The sequence below is a fragment of the Podarcis pityusensis genome (assembly GCF_964106645.2).
Source record: "Podarcis pityusensis genome assembly, chromosome: 17".
NCBI classification, from domain to species: domain Eukaryota; kingdom Metazoa; phylum Chordata; class Lepidosauria; order Squamata; family Lacertidae; genus Podarcis; species Podarcis pityusensis.
Genome location: NC_138042.1, coordinates 7,514,044 through 7,528,284, shown reverse-complemented (window position 1 = coordinate 7,528,284; position 14,241 = coordinate 7,514,044). Strand labels below are relative to the sequence as shown.

The following is a 14,241-nucleotide window of genomic DNA, read 5'->3' as shown; positions in this document are numbered from 1 at the left end:
CTGTAACCTGAAGCGTCTGTAACCCAAAGTACCACTGTACTGAATAGAGTTTTTGAGGGCATTGTCATCGGCATGCTGACAGCACCCAGCGCTAGTTCTCCTTTCCATCTTCTCTAGGTGGTGCAGTGGATATGCTGAATCAGTACTTGGTCATAATAATGGGCTGGATGAGGGATAATAAACTAAAAATAAATCCAGACAAGACTGAGATGCTGTGAATGGGGGGTTCTTCCATCCAGCTGAGCGATAGTACTGCTTGCTCTAGCTGGGGGTGGGGGGTCACACTCTTGTTGAAGGAGCAAGTAGTTTGGGGGATCTCCTGGCAGTGGTGGGTGCAGTCCACCCTGGGTGTCACCACTGGGGGGGGTGTGACAAAATGCCGGGTGGCACTCACCGTGGGGCCTGCAGCGGCGGCTTGGGCGCTCACAGGCTCTGTGCTGCCCCAAACAGTCCGCCCACCACCTCCACCCCAGCTGTAGGGTGGCAGAGTGGGAGGAGCAAGCAGACTCCTCAGAGGACCTGCGGAGCACCCTGCCCGGCTGGCCCCGCCCAGTGGACGGCTGGCCCCGCCCCCACAGGTGGCTGTCCCCACCCCTGGGTGCAGGGCATGCGTGCCGCCCCAGGCGCCCAATCAGCTTGCTCCGCCGCTGGTTCAGTGTAGCCAACTTCAAATAGTTAAAATGAGGCTAAATAGAACCACTCTGAAAACATTTAAAAGCAGTTAAAATTTAAAGACTGTGGGATAATTAATAATAATAATAATAATAATAATAATACATTTATTGTCTTTGTACGACCTGTGTACAATGAAATTAAACGAGCCTCCCCCCCCACTCAATCTCTTATCGAACAACACACCACCTCGCAAGTCAATTTCGCTATGTTATTTTCTGTTCAACAGCCTAACAGCCCACGGATAGAAGCTATTTTTTAGCCTGTTGGTACAGCTGATTATAGGGACGTGGGTGGCACTGTGGGTTAAACCATAGAGCCTAGGGCTTGCTGATTAGAAGGTCGGCGGTTCGAATCCCCGCAACGGTGTGAGCTCCCGTTTCTCGGTCCCTGCTCCTGCCAGCTAGCAGTTCGAAAGCACGTCAAACTGCAAGCAGATAAATAGGTACCACTCCGGCGGGAAGGTAAACGGCATTTCCGTGTGCTGCTCTGGTTCACCAGAAGCGGCTTAGTCATGCTGGCCACATGACCTGTGTACGCCAGCTCCCTTGGCCAATAAAGCGAGATGAGCGCCGCAACCCCAGAGTCGGCCACGACTGGACCTAATGGTCAGGGGTCCCTTTACCTTTACAGCTGATTATACTTCTATATCTCCTGCCCGAAAAAAAGATTTCTCATCTGCTTAATATTTTAAAATCTGTAAGCAGCATACAAAAAGTACAGCATAAAAAGCAATGGGTGGAATTCAACATAGAGCTAAATGAGGTCTGTTTGCCCGTTGGGACTTTCCCCCACTTCACCCACAAACCACATCCCCCTAAACCTCCTTTGGGGTTTCCCTAACCCTCCAGAGCAGATTTAGGGGGTGCAGAGAAGAGGGGGGAAGTCCCATTGTGCAATTGTACCTTGTTTTATGCATGGTAGCAACTTTGTTGTACCATGCCCAGTAAGACAGTAGAAAAAACAACAAGTGTTACAAGACAGAAACCAGTAAAACAGTATAATTCAGTAATAAGGATCCAGCATACCTAGGATATGGAAGAGCAGAACATCCAGAATTTTGAAACAGAGGGTTGTATCCAACATTAATATTGCTCACAGTAGCCCCATAGTTGGATACAAGCAGGGATGGATGTATCTGTCAATATCAGTTTCTCTCAGCTTCTCATTTTTTCAGTAAAATTTGTTGTTGTTTAGTCGTTTAGTCATGACCGACTCTTCGTGACTCCATGGACCAGAGCACGCCAGGCACATTTTCACCGCAATCTTTGATTTATTTATTTTTTAATTCTCATTAAAATTCATAAGCTTTTTAATGCTTCCGCTAATTCTTGTCTGTAAATTTCATAAATATAAGTATTTTATGCATATTTTCCCCTAATACGTGCATTTTTGTATACATTGGTTGGAGAATTGCATCACAACATTTGGAAAAGTGCAAATTTCAAAGGATAGCTCTGTTTCATTTTACACAGAGATTCAAGAAGTATGAATCAAAATGAAGATAAAATTGAATTCCGCCCTATTTTTAGATATAAACTTTCTCTCTCTCTCTCACACACACACACACACACAAAGCAATTTTAAAATGAAATGATATATTTATTTGGGTTGGCTTCATCATTTTGTAATAAAAAACATTAAGCTACTGCTACAACAAGTAGTGTCTGTTGCAAAGATATTATGAACCATTAAAAGCTGTACAAATTATGATGATTGCTTTTTGAAGGGCTTTTATTATATCTCTTTCACGTTGGTGCTTCTAATTAATTTTTTTCTCAACGGTGCGTAATTCGAAGCAAGTCAATGATAGAAGATAACAGTTTAAGTCTGTTCTTATTACTTTGAAAACAACAGCTTAAAGATTAATCTCTTTCTGCTTAGTAACGTAAATTTCTGCACATGTAAAGGCAATTTTTGACAGCAAAGGAAAAATGGAACAAAACAAAACAAAAAAAGTAGTGTCTTAACTACTAGGGATGTTGACAGAATAATAGCTCTCTGACATTCCAGCAGCTTCATTTGACTCTCCCATTGCCACTACAGCACCTCCTTAGAGAAGCAGATGAGTAGAAAGTTCAGTTCAATATGGGTTTAGATCAGGGGTAGTCAACCTTTTTATTCCTACTGCCCACTAATGTATCTTTCTTGATGGTAAAATTTCCTTACCGCCCACCAGAGCTCAATGGAAGGAGGATTCAGCTTGTGCCCTACCGCCCACCTAAACACCCACTAATGGACAGTAGGGACCAGGTTGACAACCCCTGTTCTAGATAGAATTTCCACCTAGAATCTCTGGTTCTTCAGTACAGGGACAGCTAACCACTGACCTGGAATAAAAACTCTACCAGCCCCAACCATACCATGCTGGCTGGGGCTGGTGGACCTTGCAGTCCCACAACTTCTCTGGAGAGTCACAAGTTAGCCAACCTTGCTTCACAAAAGTGACAGCCTCTTAGCAGTGTGGTTCAGAACGGTCTCTGAATGCCAGTTGTTGAGGAGCAATAGTGTGAGTGGGCTATTGTTTTCACTTCCTCATGTGCTTCCCAGAAACATCAGGCTGGTCACGGTTGATAATGGGGTTAATGATCTAGAGTGACTCTTCTCTTGCCCTTATGTTCTCCTCTAGCCATTCATTCCGTGTGTGGAGACAAGAGTGGGGCTGGATGAGGCCTTGTTCAGCAGTGATGCTCAGTGGGGTAGCCAGCTGTTATCCCCGGGCCCAACTTTTGATGAAGCTGGAGTAACTCAGGAGGTAGTCAATGTGGTAACCCTCCAAATGTTGATGGACTCTAACTCCCATTATCCCCAACCAGCATGGCCTATTAGCAGGAGTGATGGGAGCTGGAGACCAACAACACTTGTAGGACAACACATTGGCAAGCCCTGGGGTAGCTAATGCTCATCATCCTGCTCTCCTTGGAATAGAGTTGAAAAAATGATGATCAAAGTGCAGCCAGCCAGTTCTTTGTGTCATCCAGAGTACTTTGAGATCGAACATGGGGATGTAGTAGGCGCCATATACTGAGTCAGACCAGTGGTCCAGTATTGTCTACACCAGCCTTCCACACTACAACTTCCATTGCCCTGATTCATTGGCCATGCTGGCTGGAGCTAAAGTCCAACAACATCTAGAAGGCCACCAGCTCCCCAACGTTGGTCTACGCTGATAGTTGCTCTCCAGGATGTCAAGCAAGAGACTTTCTCAACCACCTGTCAGAGATGTCAGAGATTGAAGTGCCCTCCATAACCACCTCTCTCACTAGCCCTGTTTAACACCCTGATTGAGCATTTGTCTGGCTGGAATAGGTCCTTGAAATCTGATATTGCCTCTTGTTTACCCGGATGGAGGTTAGAGAGGGGTGTGCTTCATAGAAACATAGAACTGTAGCGTTGGAAGGGACCTTGAGGGTCATCTAGTCCAACCCCCTGCAATGCAGGAATATGCAGCTGTCCCATATGGGGATCGAACCTGCAACCTTTGTACACCGGCTGTACAAAGGTAAAAATTACACGTTCCACACTCTTTTCCTGCTGGCTCTGCCCACAACTGGTAAGTGGCCCCCCAAAGACTGCTCAGAAAGGAAGGTGGCCCTCAGATAGAAATAAACTCTATTGAAACAGAAAAAAGCTCTTGTGATACTCTGAAAACACCAGAGATGATACAATGAGGGAGAAAGAATGCAAATTACACTCAATGGGATTCTTATGGGTATCTGTTTCTCAACCCTTGTTCCTGATTCAACCCATCACTCATATAATGGCTTACTGTGGTCCAGCCTGTGCCGTCCCATCCATTGCATCCAGCTCAGTTGATGGTTTTGGATCTGCAGGAGGCATTGGCTGTGGCTCTGGTCTCAGTTACAGAGGTCTGGGGGCTTTGGCTATGGTCTAGGTGGTGGATTGGACTATGGCTACAGTTCTGGTGCACTTGTCGTAGAAAGCACAAACGCAACAGTGCTTGGCTCTCTGTCTGGGGTTATTCCTCAGCCCATCAACCAGATTCCATCAGCAGAGATCATGATCCAACCACCCTCCTCCATTGTCACCATCTCAGGACCCATCCTCTCTGCCAGCTGTGAGCCTGTTCCTGTTGGAGGAACTACTCCATGTGCTGTTGGTGGCTCTGGGCTGGTAAGAGGCTCTGACTATGGGGGCTTGGGCTGGAAGAGAGCTTCACTTATTGGAAGGAGCATTGTGGTAGCATCTGTCATTAGGCTGATTGAACCCCAGAATAATATGAGATAGAAAACAACCGATAATCAGATAAATTGATACAGATATGTTGGCCTGGTTCAGAAGAGCTGAATCTCAGAAACTGCCTGCAGAAGCTCAGTCTTTTTCACATGCCCTCTGCTTTGAAGTCCACAAAACAAAATCCTTCTTGTTGGGTCCTCCATTGCTTCTTGTAATGCCATTTCTTTGACCTTTTCAATAAAGCATATGCTGCATTCTGATAACCCACGAGTCTTGGTTTTTGAGCCGTTGGCCTGGATTCCTCATTGCAAGTGCAAGATTATTTGACCCAGGCAGAGGAAGGATAAGAAAGAGGCTGAATAAGTCAGAGATACAAGAGGCTCACTCTCCTGAGAGTTCTGCTACATCCCTGCATTTGGGGGTGTGATTGAAAGACCACAAAGACCAACTAATTCAGGGGTATGGAAATCAGCAAATGTCAGAGTAGAAAATCCATGCAGACCTGAAGCAAGAAGACTCCTTCAAGGGTGGGTCTTTCTGATGAATCTCTTCAACAACCCCATATGAAGGTTGAATGGAAGAAGGTAAACCCAGGACAGTGAATCATGCAAAGATACAGCAGGTAGGCTTTCAGGTGTAATGTTTCTGTGGGTACCCAGGACTCTTTGCTTATTTAACATACAGTGGGACCTCTGGTTACGTACTTAATTTGTTCCGGAGGTCTGTTCTTTACCTGAAACCATTCTTAACCTGAGGTACCAACTTTAGCTAAAGGGGCCTCCCGCTGCCGCCGCGCCACCAGTGCACGATTTCTGTTCTCATCCTGAAGCAAAGTTCTTAACCCAAGGTACTACTTCCGGGTTAGCGGAGTCTGTAACCCGAAGTGTTTGTAACCCGAGGTACCACTGTATTTCATGTTTCAAAGGTCTATGTGGTAGCCCAGACAGTTAAACTCTATGTTTGGCAGAAAAAAGTTGGTAAATAAGTAGGTAAACTCAGTGTTATTTTTCTAGAAAACACTTCCATGAACACCTCCTTTGTTCTCTTAGAATGGCAATGGTGTGCACCTGAGATGTGCCAGAACTGTCGAGTTCTGGCTGAAAAAAAGCCGTGGTTAAACCTCTTCCTTGGTCTGAACCAAGGATGTGGGGGTGGGGATTCACATGTTTGAACTTTCCCCCGTGTTATGAATACCTCCTTGAGAGACCTCAGAGGAATTGGTATTGCAGTCAATACAGACCCTTGTGTAACTGTTTCCTTACATTTATAGGCAATAATCCTTAATATAATCCCACATTAAAGGGGAGGGCCGAATTCAATAGTAGAACACTTGCTTTGCATGAAGATTCCGAAGAAGAACTGGGATTCACTTCCTGAAACCCTGGAGAGCAACTGCCAGTTGCTGTGTAGATGATACTGTCCTAGATAGAGGACCGTCCTCTGACAGCACTTTATAATAGAGGACCACCCTCTGCAAACGAGGGCCCTCTAGGTCATGGGTAGGCAAACTAAGGCCAGGGGGCCGGATCCGGCACAATCACCTTCTAAATCTGGCCTGCGGACGGTCCAGGAATCAGCATGTTTTTACATGAGTAGAATGTTTTACATGAGTAGAATGTGTCCTTTTCTTTAAAATGCATCTCTGGGTTATTTGTGGGGCATAGGAATTCGTTCATTCCCCCCCCCAACAAAAATATAGTCTGGCCCCCCACAAGGGGGACAGTGGACCGGCCCCCTGTTGAAAAAGTTTGCTGACCCCTACTCTAGGTGGATTGTACATCTGGGTGAGATCTGCTCGCCTCCCCCTTTGCTGCCTTCACATAGCTGAGGTGGCCTTACGCAGAGCCACCACGACTCCCTGCTGCATAAGACTGTCTTTCATGCTGCGCTGGCAGCCAGAGCATCACTGAACTTTCCTTATCTCCCAGAATACTGTCCTTTCGGCCTGCTGAAGATAAGAGGCCTTGCTTCTCTGCCCTGCGATAAGAAATCCACCGCTTCCCCGGCCGCTGGCAAATGCCACCATCCAGGCCTTCTGCGACTGAGATAAACTTTGCCCCAAGTGCTGAATGGCTAGTTTGCCTTCAGCTGCATGATAAATGCAACATTCCCCCCCCCCAAAAAAGAGGAGCAATTCCACACACACACACACACACACACACACACACTCCAACACCTCAACAAGCAAGAGACATTGTTGTTCTTTAATGAAATTTTATTAAGACTTTTCATAATACAATAAAAAAGAAACTAATCTAGACAAAAATTAAAAGAAAGAAAGAAGATGCAAAGTCCTCTTTCACAGGTATATCTTAACCTTTGTTCAAGAAAGAAAAGGTGAGCTCCCACAGCCCTCACCTGGGAGCTTTCCTTTCTTCCCCTGGCCTCCCTTCCCATCCTCTCACACAGGGTCCTTCTCCAACAATCCATCACCTTCATCTGCATGCAATTCCCTCCTTACCCCAAAGCAGAGGGCAACAACAGCAACACCAGAAAATAAATCAAAACAGAAGCAAGAACAGAGCAGAAAAGGAAAAGAACTAATAACAAAGATATAGGAATAATAAAGGAATGGAAAGATAATAAAAGGAAAATAGATAAGGAAAAGGAAAGAATACAAATAAAAAGGACTTCCAACTATCGAGTTTGTCAGTTATATATACAATATTTCTTCAAAATATTTGAAATGTTCATTCCAGGATGGTGTCCAACTGTTCCTCCTTCTGCTAGGTGATCTTTTTCCAATACTCAATTCTGGACAGCTCAAGTTCATTGTCCTACTACACAAAAAGTCTAAAAGAGGTTCTCTGAATACTATTATTGATAAAGGTTCATCATAGTCTTCCTCCAGTCCAACATAACAGCTTTGACTCCAGTACTGAGGAACCATACATGCTTGATCTTTATTCCCTCTTTCCCAAGAGACTTCTCCAAGAGACATTTTTGGAGTTCCTACTTGGTTGGGAGAGGGAGCAAAAAAGGGCAGGAATAGGGTGTTTGCAAGCTTTTTCGATTATGCGCAATTTCACCCATGCACGCAATGACCTGGAGCGCAATCCCTGAACAAACGGGGAGTTGCCTGTATACACACACTCCTCCCTCTTGCTCACTTCAGGTTAGGGACATTATTTTTCAGCTCTTTTCGTTCATCTGTCTTGCACAAGCTCCTCCTATTTTGTTAACCTAAAAGGAAGTCTAAAGTTTCTATCTTACCAGCTTGTGGTACATGACCTTTAAATACACCCACATCTGAGCCCACCCCAGAGAACAACCCACCCACCATATGTGAGAGGAGGGAGTCTATGCATGTACAGGAAATACGGAAGCATGGGTCGGGGTGGGGGGAAACAATAGGTGGTAGGAAACAAAGCTAAAACCCTGCTACAGTGTCCCATAACGCGCTTCTGAGATTTAAAAAAAACAGACTTGCAGCAGCAATTAGCTTGTGCCGTTTTGATCTCTGTCACATGTATAGATGATCTCTGCACTTGAAACTCCAAATTCATTTTTAAAAATTTATTTCATAAATTTGCTTGACTATAAAACAAAAACTTCAAAGCAGTTTACAAAAAATAAAACAGTAGAATCAAGAAAAAATTATGACCCAATTTTAAAACATACAAAAGTTAAACTACTAAAACAGACTAAAATCACCTCCGTTCCAAGAATGTTTTTGTTGTTGCTGTTGTTTAGTCGTGTCCGACTCTTCGTAACCCCATGGACCAGAGCATGCCAGGCAATCCTGTCTTCCACTACCTCCCGCAGTTTGGTCAAACTCATGCTGGTAGCTTCGAGAACACTGTCCCACCATCTCGTCCTCTGTTGTCCCCTTCTCCTTGTGTCCTCAATCTTTCCCAACATCAGGATCTTTTCCAGGGTGTCTTCTCTTCTCATGAGGTGGCCAAAGTATTGGAGCCTCAGCTTCAGGATCTGTCCTTTCAGTGAGCACTCAGGGCTGATTTCCTTAAGAATGGAGAGGTTTGATCTTCTTGCAGTCCATGGGACTCTCAAGAGTCTCCTCCAGCACCAAAGAGTACATTGAAGGCACCTGACTGATCTCAATAGGCAGGGAGTTCCAAAGTGCAGGTGCCGCCACACTAAATGAGTTCTGACAAATATGGAACGGGTATTGTGTGGCATTTGTAGTAGTGCTAATTCTGCCTATCAAACCAGTTGAGTGGGCATATGTGGGGTAAGGCAATCTTGTACGTAAACTGGTCCCAAGTTGTTAAGGTCTTTATATGCTAACAATAACCCCTTGATGTTGACCTGGGAGCAAATCGGCAACCAGTGGAGATCTCTGCTCACAGGTGTTATATGCTGGCAAGGCCTCACTTCTGTCAGCAATCATGCTGCTGCAATCTGTAATAACTGCAGCTCCCAGATCAAGCATGGAAGAGTTTGATGCAAAATGATGGCCAAGGTATTTAACGGCATAGCTGCTAAACAACTGGGATCTACTGCAAACCACCCAGAGATCTACCAGTAGATATCGCTCTAGCTTTTGTTCACCCGTGGCCTAGGTCAGGTGAAACTGTCCTATCAAGTGCATAGGCTAAAATTTGGATTGCTTAGGCCCCAGGAACTGAACTGTCAGCCATGCAACTTTATCTCCCAATCCAATTGGGAGACATAGCATTTTGCCTTATCTTTACAATTCCTCTCCAAACAGCAGGCAGAATGATCTTGTATCTTAGCCCTAAGCACCACAGCCCTGAGATCAACCCCCCTGCCTATTCTTTAACAGTACAGTGGTACCTCAGGTTAAGAACTTAATTCGTTCTGGAGGTCCATTCTTAACCTGAAACTGTTCTTAACCTGAGGTACCACTTTAGCTAATGGGTCCTCCTGCTGCCGCGCAATTTCTGTTCTCATCCTGAAGCAAAGTTCTTAACCCAAGGCACTATTTCTGGGTTAGTGGAGTCTGTAACCTGAAACATCCGTAACCCGAGGTACCACTGTAAATGGCAACATTGCCACCCCCACCTCACTCCAATGCTGGGGTGGGAAGAGATGTTGCATTTTACTCTTAGTGCTAAGTTTGAAGATAAAAAATCCCTGTGACTGCTCATTAGATATTCTATAAAGTACAACTGTATGTGCACACATGTGCATAAACGTCGGCCAATATTTTGCTACAATTTATATCATTATGTACAGACATTGTGCTATATCACATATTGTGCTCACAATTTCATCTCTATGCATTCTCACTTTCCATTAGGGGTATGAGAGAGGGAAAACACTTCCCCCAGCTTTTGTGTCCAGATTTTCACTTTTTGAAATACGTCAACCCTATCACACTGCCTCTAACTTGCCTTTTCTCTAAACTAAAAAGTACCAAACTCTGCAACTTTTCTTCATAGGGGTGGCACTTTTCTGAATCTTTTCCAATTACACAATATCCTTTTTGAGGTGAGGAGACCAGGACTGTACACAGTACTCCAAATGGCATTATGATACTGACAGTTTTATTTTTCAGCTCCTTTCCTAACAATCGCTAGCATGGAGTTTGCCTTTCTCACAGCCACCGTACCCTGGGTCCATTATCATTATCTGCCACCTCCACCTCACATCCCCATGGGCGCGTACGTGAAATTAATATTTTTTGCTCCAACAATATTTTAATCTATGTTTCCACTGAGCTGGAGCAAATGGTCCTTTCAGTTTTATAGTAAGGTACCACACACTTACAACTATCGCAGGCATATCCATATTGCAGAGCTGCTTCTGACACAGGGCGTGGGTAACACAGTGAAGCGACGAGCACGCGCGCCACCTACTTGCCTTTAAACCGGGCTCTCCTGCCAATTATGAACTACAATTCCCAGCATGCCACAAGATGCGCATGCGCCCCAACCTCCTGTCTCAGGAGTCAGTTTCGACGGACCCGTCAGTTTACTGACAAGGCCTCCGGCCAATAGGAAGTTGCCAACTCCCAATTCGTTACAGCCGCCCATTGGGCTCGCCCTTTCTACTAGACAGACAGGCCTCTAGTCAAATCCGTGTTGCGGAATGCCTGCCTGGCCAATAAAAGGGTGAAGTATCCGGTGAGGGGCGCGGCTTTCGAACCAACGGAGAGGAGGAAGCGCCGACAAGTGACTGACAGCAGCACAGCCCAATGGGCCATCGACACCGTCCAATCGGCGCCGGGAGCCGCCTATTTCCCTCTCCCTTCCCCTCCCCTCGCCGAGGTGGGTAGCAACAGTTGCCCCGGTGAGGGAACACGGAGGGCGCCATAGCCACCGTAGTCGTGGCGACCAGGAAACCCGGCAACAACAACAACAACCGCCCACCCTCTCTTCCTCAGCGCGATTCCCGCCAAAATCGAGAAAGGGCACGACAGCCGCGACTCCGTCCCCGCCCTCCCCCTGAGGGGACGCGGCCTCGCGGGGCCGGGACGGTCCAGGTGGGTCCGAGTCCGTTTCCCCTCCTCCCCCCCCCCACCGCTGCAAAATGGCGGGGCCTGCGCTCCCGCTTGACTCCCCGAGGCAGCCGAGGAGGGTGAAGCGAGTGAGCGGCGGCTTTTCTCCGGGCTTTGGCCCCCGCGGCGGCGGCCACTCCAAGCAGGGCTTGTCGGGAAAGGGCCCAGGCCCTGACAGGAGGGGCTTCGGCGCTCCGCAGTGATTGGTGGGCGGGCGGACCAATAGGCGCTGGCTGAGGCCCTGAGATTAGCCAATCGAGTTTACGCGGAGGCGGGCGTCGACTGCTCCCTCATAGACACGGAGAGAAAAACAGTGACTCACGGACGCGTCATGGCGTCGCAGTGACGTCAAGTGGAGTAGGTTTTTTTTCCTGTTTGGTTAAAAATGAATGTGACGTCGCACAGCAGTAATAAATGAATAATAATAAAAAAATCACTGCCTCCCTTCGTGGTTAAATATCAATGGGTAGTAGTAACGGCAGGGAATTCAGAGAGTACTCTACAGTGATGTAAAGCAAAACATTGGTGCCTTTATGGTGTTTTGGGAGGAATGATGTCATAGTGACTCCATAAGTGAGATTTTTATGGGAAGAGTCCATAGGTTAGTAGATAAAGGGATTCTGAAGGTTCAGGATTCAATCTCTAATTTAAAAAGAACCTCAAGCTTCTGAAATATTGGCTGCCTGGGGCCTTAGAGAGCTGCAGTTAGGCGATGGTTAGTACTGACCTAAAGATGTACCAGTGGCCTCCCCAATTATGAGTCAGTTACTTATATTTGACACATATTAAAGGGCTGGAAGGCTATATCTCAGTACAGAGAAAGGACCTGCTTTCTATGCAGAAGTTATTACGTTCAGTCGATGGCATCTCCCATTAAGGGATCATAGATAGCCTGAGAAAGATTTTGAGAACTGAAGTGAGTGTGGGTAGGCATTAATGGTCTTATTTGTGCTTGTTCACAATAAACAGACTTGTTGCTACTTCAAACGAGCACTTTTAATAAATTTCTACCTGGCTTGGTCAGTCCTGGTTGGGAGGGCAAGAGCAAGAGCACACCATAACTTCCTGATTCAGATGCAATTGGGAACTAATTGAAGTGTTGTGTCAGAGGGGACAAGGAAGTGCATCAGCATAGGGTTTGTTCCCATCCAGGTTTATGGAATGTTTGGAACTGATATATTCTCAGCATCCAGAGGCTACTTAAAATAGTGAACCTTTTGGCTGCCTTGTGTTTATATGAAAAAGCAGAGTAGAAATTTAAAAATAATTAATAAACATGTAGTTGTCCTCCTTGGGCATTTGACCTGTATCCCCTGAAGAGCAACTAATGGGCTGTTGAGGGTGGGAGGAGCTGAAGCTGCCATGTCTACTTTTCCTGGTCCTTTCTTTTGGACTGGATTATAATATTGGACTTCAACATGACTTATGGTTCTTCCTGTTACAGGCTAGATAGGCCTGTAGCCCAATTGTTTACATGCTAAAGGATACATTATATTTACTAGATGATGTGACTTGGGTATGTATGAGAATTTTTCCATCCCCCCTGTGTCCCAAAATGTATTAATTATATGCCATCAAAACACTCTTTTATCTTGAGTTCAACTAACAGCCGAAAACCAGCAGCTGAAAAGCACATTGTTACTTGCTCATAGCAGCTGCTGCAGGGACAGAAATTACAGCGAGTCAGTTATATGACAGCCCAGGTTGTAGCTCCATCCAAACATGGTTGCATCACAGAAAAGATGGAATTTGTGCCGTGTGGGCAGGGCTGTCACGTGGAAGCTGCAGCCAGGACAGCCATAGCACACAGCTTTAACTTTAGCTCCTAATTGATTGATTCCTTCCTTCCATTAAGTGGTGAAGGCAAAATTTGGAGGCCTAAGACAGTGTCCTGATATATTAAAGAGTCTGATAATTGTATTCTTCTGACTATATGGCATGATGTATTGTTGCCCAGATACCGGTGTGATTTAAAATACTATTCAGTTATTGTATTGGGAAGGAGGTAAGTTTTAGTATACAGCAACTGTATTCTACCAAGAGTAGACTCTGGAATACTTTCAGACAGCATCCTGCCAACAAAACTGAGACAATTCAGGAAAATATGGATAAAGACTCATTGTGCCTGGAAAAATGTGCTTATTTTGGCACTAGTTCAGGTAAGCTGGGAATGGATTTTAACTTTCTGTCTCCATTTTCCAGTGATGTACGTTTGCCTTGGCTCCTGGCCTATAATATCTGTATACGTTTCAATGCAGGAATTTAAAATTCTCTGCGTGAGAAGGCATATGATAATGGTGATAATGAAATGTTGTACAGTATCTCAAAAACAAGACAAGCTACTAAGAATGCAAGGAGAACACAGTGACAGCCTTTTTCATTCCTAACCTTTCTCTTGTCCCGAGGGAATGTTACCAGCTTTTCAACTGTATCTTTAACAACAGCCGGAGATGTAGGCATTAGGTGGTGATAATGCTTATCTCTATGCCTTGGGAAACTTAACCTGCAGATATGTGTACAATAAGCCACTGTTGGCACAAGAGCAGTTCATGCTTTTTGATCAGTTGGCAACCCTATCAATAGGGGTGCCCATTCTGCCTTGGAAGGTCACTAGTTCCACAGCTGAGGAGTTCTAGTTTGTGCTCTAAGAGAGCCTTCCCTAAAATCAAAATTTTTCTGTTTCACATTCAGCCCAATTTAAAGCACTTCTACTTGACAGTAAACCTACTTGCTTTTAGTGATATTTGCTTCCAAATAAGTCAGTGATGTGATGCAGAAATTTTTCTAGTGCTTTATTTTCTCTTTGATGAGTTCATTAATAACAATAAATAGATGTCAGTTGCAAATAAATATTTGGCAAGCTTTTCCGTTTCAAAGTTTTAAGCTATTTTGCTTGGATTTAGTCAACAAAAACACTCTCTGAGGCAACAGAAAATTCCTAGTGTGGT

The 14,241-nt window shown here is 45.2% G+C and overlaps 1 protein-coding gene across 3 annotated transcripts in view; it reads left to right on the top strand.

The window, feature by feature from the left end:
• Window positions 1-11,139: 11,139 nt before the first annotated feature.
• RFX1 (regulatory factor X1) overlaps window positions 11,140-14,241 on the top strand; it is a 50,046-nt gene continuing 46,944 nt past the window's right edge. For all 3 annotated transcript variants that reach the window (XM_080988065.1, XM_080988067.1, XM_080988064.1), the window contains exon 1: window positions 11,140-11,278. The gene's annotated coding sequence lies outside the window, so the exon portion shown is untranslated. The remainder of the gene's footprint in view (window positions 11,279-14,241) is intronic.